This window comes from Gadus macrocephalus, chromosome 8 (genome assembly GCF_031168955.1).
Source record: "Gadus macrocephalus chromosome 8, ASM3116895v1".
Taxonomy (NCBI): Eukaryota; Metazoa; Chordata; class Actinopteri; order Gadiformes; family Gadidae; genus Gadus; species Gadus macrocephalus.
Window position 1 is genome coordinate 19492933 of NC_082389.1, and position 5660 is coordinate 19498592.

The window sequence follows — 5660 nt, forward strand, 5'->3', positions numbered from 1 at the left end:
TTGTTTTTTATCTATTTTTGTGTAACATAGTTTTTAAAAAATATTTATTCTTCTCCTAGCCTGCATGACATGAGCATTGGAGAAGAGGAGCTGAATGAAAATGCCTTCAATGGTCACATGAACAGTGTGTAAGTGGGCTTCTATTCTGTCATTGGTTTCAATTGAGTTGTGTAGGCGTCATTCATGACATTTCTATGTACTGGGTATGTTGTAGAATTGATTGGGCAGAAGAGGGGCCCACATTTCACAGGGACCCAGACGACAGCTCTGATGAGGAATATCTTCCACCAATTTCTTTGAGGTGAGTCGAAATCTATTACTACTCTTTACTTTTTTTTTGTGCTGAGCTTTTACAGATAAACAATGTTCAGTACTATTTTGAAATGTTTCTATTCTTCTTGTTGAGACAGAGGTTTGGGTCATGGCTATATGCCGAAAAGTTATGGAAATTCTTTGGTTTAACTGTGTATGATTCCTGATGTTCTGCCTTTCCAGAATGGGTGGTGCACTGAAGGGAGCGCAGGTGATAGATAATCTTCCAACTATCGGGATCGATGAGACTGTGCACGACCTGCCTGCCCCTGAAGTCCTTTCTGATGAGCCCTTGACTCTCAAGCAGCCAATTTTGCCAGGCCCTCAGAAGGTCCGGAAACAACTACGCTAAAGTTGCTCTCCTCCTCAAGTTCATGAACATCCTAATGGTTAACCCGACCACCAATCCAGGACACGTAATGTGTTCACCATCAAAGAATACTGGGAAGAGAAGAGGTCTGAGGCCATCAGCCGACTTCAAGGGAAATATGTTGTGCTCTTGGGTGTGTCTTTTTATATTTTACCTTGTTCTACATACATTTGTATAGTGTTACACAATGAGACCGATTTTGCAAGCATCTGTCATACATGTGTTGTATTTTTATAATTACCTTATTTTTCAAGGTGATGGCAGAAATGACTCACCAGGGCATTCGGCACAATACTGCAGCTGCACAACCATGGAGCTTGATACGAAGGAAATTGTCTATGTGGCCACTATAGACAAGCGGCAGACAAACTGGAACTCCAATATCATGGAAAAGGAAGGTTTCATCCAGACTGTGGAAAAACTAACCCATGAGATAAAGGTAGTGGAATTCTGCACAGATGCCCATGTCCAGATTGGAGCCCTTTTGAGTAAGTGGTCAACAGATAAAATGTTTGTACACAAATATTGAAATGCTGATTGAGACACCTGGAAATAAAATGATTCCTTACTTCACAGACCCAGACAAAGGCAGATACAAGGAGCTCAGGATTCACCACAGCCTGGACATATGGCATGGTGCCAAAAACCTGTCCAAAAAAATTGCTACTGTAAGTTCTAATACATCCAATTTCATACATAACACTACCCTGTACCGGCCTGCATGTCAGTTGAATCATTGTATTTTGTTAGATCTCCATGCAAAAATACATGCATGGAATAATTTGCATTGTTTGTTTTGTTTATCCCCTCAAGGCAGGAAAGTTGAAAGGCCAGTCTATTCTCCTTCACTGGTTGAGGGATGTAGTCAACCATTTCTGGTGGTCCTGCAAGACAGCAGATACATTTCAGCAGTTTCTTGTAAGCAAGATGAACATATATATATATTTATTAATTCAATAAGTTCCATGATTCAAATACCCTTGACATGATTATTCTGTTTTTGTGTTTATTTGGTTTACTTTCCTTAGGCACTTTGGATTGGGGTTCTCCATCATGTGTGCAACCATCACACCTGGGGGACTGGAAGCTGCCAACATGATCACCTCGAATACACTCATGAAAAGCAGTGGATTGAGAGGGATTCCCAGAGCCACAAAGCACTAGTGAACATTGTCCTCAACAAGCGCTGGCAGAAGGAGGCCCACAAGTATCTGCGCTTCAGGTAAAGTGTGGGGACATGACAATTAAATAGAAATTTCAGAGCCGTTAGAAATGTGTGGGTGTGTGTTTCTTGCTCTAATTTATTTTTTATTCATTCAGATCAACAGCACACCTTGAGTCATTTCAGAATCACATTCTGATATATGCCAGCAAGCGCCAGGCCTTCAATCCCCGAGGGTATGACTCAAGAGTTTTGCTCACAGCTCTGGACTACAATTTCCACCACAAACGGCCAACTTACAGGACGGCTGAGGGCCAATGTCAAACTCATTAAAAATTTCTGTTCAAATAATTCCATACTCCTATTGTCTAACAATTATGTGATTTTAGTTGTCATAATGACTTGTAATACTTGCCTTTTTTATTTAGTCTTAGGAAGAAGTACAATAAGAATGCCAGAAGATATACCCTCTACGCCTTAAAATGTGAGAAATCATATGATTACATCCATGAGTTGCAAGTGCGTATTGTGAACGGAAGAGTCGCAAGTGGGGTTGGGATGCATCATGCCACGAAAGAGGACCCTACGCCCGGATGACCCAAGGCAGCTTGGTGCTGTGCCCCCAATACCTCCACCACCGATGTCAGAATTGGTACGCACGCATGTCAGCAGAGGCCTAGGTAAGTGACACATATCTACATGCTGTTATTTCAGCACAGGCCATTGCCTCTAACTGATACTGAATTGTGTGCACATGCATGTTAATGATAATCCATTGTGTGCACATGACTAATGGCACTCCATGTCTTTTACAGGATCAGCCCTCGATGCTGCTAGCAACTTGGAGGCCGATTGAGCTGTTGTTTGGTGTTGCTGGTGTTTGAGGTGTAAAATGTTTGTAAATATTAATAAATCACTATTTTGTTTTTTAAAAAAACATACATTTCAATCGTATCCCACCCCTCACACAAATTCTTCTCCCCCCTTCCGTCTGGCAGAAGGTACCGGAGCATCCGGTCCGCCACAACCAGACTACAGTACAGCTTCTTCCCCCAGGCCATCCGACTCCTCAACTCTAAGGGACAGATCTGATCATCTCTGTTACCCGTGGTTTATGCACTATTGCACTATTGCTTTGTATTCATATTTATTATATTCATATTTATATTCCCGCACTACAAATTCCACACAGTCACTTTACTGGTTTGCAGTTATATGTAGCATGTTGTTGTTGTTGATTTTTTGTTATTATTGTCGCTCTATGTTGCACCTTATGTTCTTGGGAAACGCTATTTCATTTCACTGTTGTGGCAACCCGTCTCTGGCACAGCGGCCCTGGAGGCCAAGGGGGCAGGTTGTGGAGGCGGTGTACCACAGATTTCCGATAGATGGCACCAGTAAGAACATCGGTGCCAATCATTGAGATGCGGAGCACCTGAGGAGCAGGTGCTCCTCATTCAGGGCTCTCCTGGTTCGCGTGTGCGGAGAGACCAGTCTTGTGGGTGATGTGCTTCCACCCGGAGGAAAAAGACTTGATTCCTCCAAAGCTGGGTTTTGTTTGCTCAGTTTGATATATGATTTAATAAAAGTGCCATTTTGGCTTGAAGTAAGCTTCAGTTCGTGTGCTGATTGGAAGGAGGCGGCTCATTCACCAAGCCGGGTTGCCACATATGGTGGAGAATGCAGGCAACATGAAGGTCCCACTACGGCTCCCCGGTACAGACGCCGCTGCCGCCAGAGACGTCGCCGCTGCCGCAAGAGACGTCGCCGCTGCCGCAAGAGACGTCGCCGCTGCCGCAAGAGACGCTGCCGCCGCCGCAAGAGACGCTGCCGCCGCCGAAAGGGACGCCGCCGCCGCCGAAAGGGCCGCCGCCGCCGCCGAAAGGGCCGCCGCCGCCGCCGAAAGGGCCGCCGCCGCCGAAAGGGACGCCGCCGCCGCCGATAGGGACGCCGCCGCCGCCGAAAGGGACGCCGCCGCCGCCGCAAGGGACGCCGCCGCAGCGCGAGACGAGGCCCCAGCGCGAGACCGGGACGTGACAGTGCCGTCGGCCTACGCGGACGTGGGGACGGGCCGGCCCTGCATGCTGGCGACATGTTGGGCAAAGGAAGCGTCTGGGTGCCCAACCGTACCTGCGAGAGTCATGTCCAAACAGACGCAGGCCATAGTGGACACTGGCAGCATGGTCACCCTCCTCCGGCCCGACCTGGCGGGGGGAAGGGAAGGGTCACCAATGGAGGTGACATGCGTACACGGGGACACACAAACTTACGAGACCTGCCACGTGGTCGTCCGGACACCACAGGGGGTGTTCACGGCTAGGGCAGGGGTCGTGCCACACCTCCTGGTGCCGTTCCTAATTGGGAGGGACTGCCCGATTCTCTGTCGGCTTTGGGACCCGGCGCTGGAGTCCCGGGTCCGGAGAGATGCGGTCGCCGCCGCGGCAGGAGGTGCAGCCGCCGCCGGCGCGGCGAGAGATGCGGCAGGAGAGGCAGCCGCCGCCAAGGCGGCGGGAGACGAGGCGGCCGGAGACGAGGCGGCGGGAGACGAGGCTGCCGGAGACGAGGCTGCCGGAGACGACGCAGCCGACGCGAGGGACGCAGCCGGCGGAGACACCCGGCCCCGGCGAGATACCATCCTGGGCGGGTCCCTCGGCTACCTGGGGCTTGGACAAAGGGTGGAGGAGTGTGGCATCCCGCCACGTGGTCCTCGGCCTGGACGGGCCCGGGGTACCGTGGAGGACGGGGTGTACCACCCCCACCCACCAGCCGGCGATGGAGAGCAGCCCTTTCAGCACCCCAATCAGGGTGATTGGGGGACACCTGGCCGAAAGCACGGGAGCCATTTTAAAAGGAGGCACAGCACAGCACAGCACAGCACAGCACAGCACAGCACAGCACAGCACAGCACAGCACAGCACAGCACAGCACAGCACAGCACAGCACGGGTTGGGTGCAGGAAGGAAGGGCTCGTGGCAAGGAGAGAGCCTAGAGGCCCACGGAGGCCCTAGACTAGGAGTCTCCTTCATTGTTTGTCTGATTTCACGTTGATTGTTGAATAAATGCCTGCCATGGCTAAAAACCCTACGCCAAGCGAGTTTTGTCAGTGGATTCCGGCTCAACCGAGCACCGGGATACCACACTGTATACTGTGTATATGGCTGAAATGACAATAAATTATCTTGAATCTTGTATTGTTCATCAAATTGCTAGTGCACCTTATTTTGACAATTTTCTCGATCCCTAGTGTAGAACAAATACAGCACACTCAAAAAACAGAACTCAAAAGAACACTAAATAGATATAAATATAACTTTACTATTTACTACAAATATTTACCTCACTACTCAGGCCAATCTCTCAGATCCCTGGAATGTAGCCTGTGTATTGTCCCTGAGGGTCAGGGAATTTGTCCCTAATTCTCCAAACACAGCAGCTGGGAATCACTCTCTGGTTCCCCTGTCCTAATGCGCCATGCTGCCAGAAAATATTATGACTGTAAGCTGCATGCCTGTATTCCCTGCTGTCATCGCCGGGCTCCCTTACATTTCCTAAGGCAGTGAGGTCCTCCCGGTACTGCCTATGGATCCGCAGGTAACCCTCATCCGGGCAGTACTGCGTGAAATGGGGCAGGAGGCTCACAGTGGACAGGGTCTTGGCCACAGCATTTCCTCTCCCTGTCCGTCGGCATGTCTCTGCACTTGCCACAGGTACACCAAGGTACCGCCGCAGATGTAGGAGCACCATGTCTTTGCTGATGCTCCAGCAGCAGATCAAAAATCAGACCCAGCTGCCTCTCCAACCTTTCCCGCTGCGAGG

The 5660-nt window shown here is 49.8% G+C and overlaps 1 long non-coding RNA gene across 1 annotated transcript; it reads left to right on the forward strand.

The window, feature by feature from the left end:
* The first annotated feature begins 721 nt into the window (after positions 1-721).
* On the forward strand, positions 722-2015 carry LOC132462326 (uncharacterized). Its single transcript, XR_009526806.1, has 3 exons — positions 722-1170; positions 1259-1600; positions 1711-2015. It is a non-coding gene; the product is annotated as an uncharacterized LOC132462326 (long non-coding RNA).
* Positions 2016-5660: the final 3645 nt, after the last annotated feature.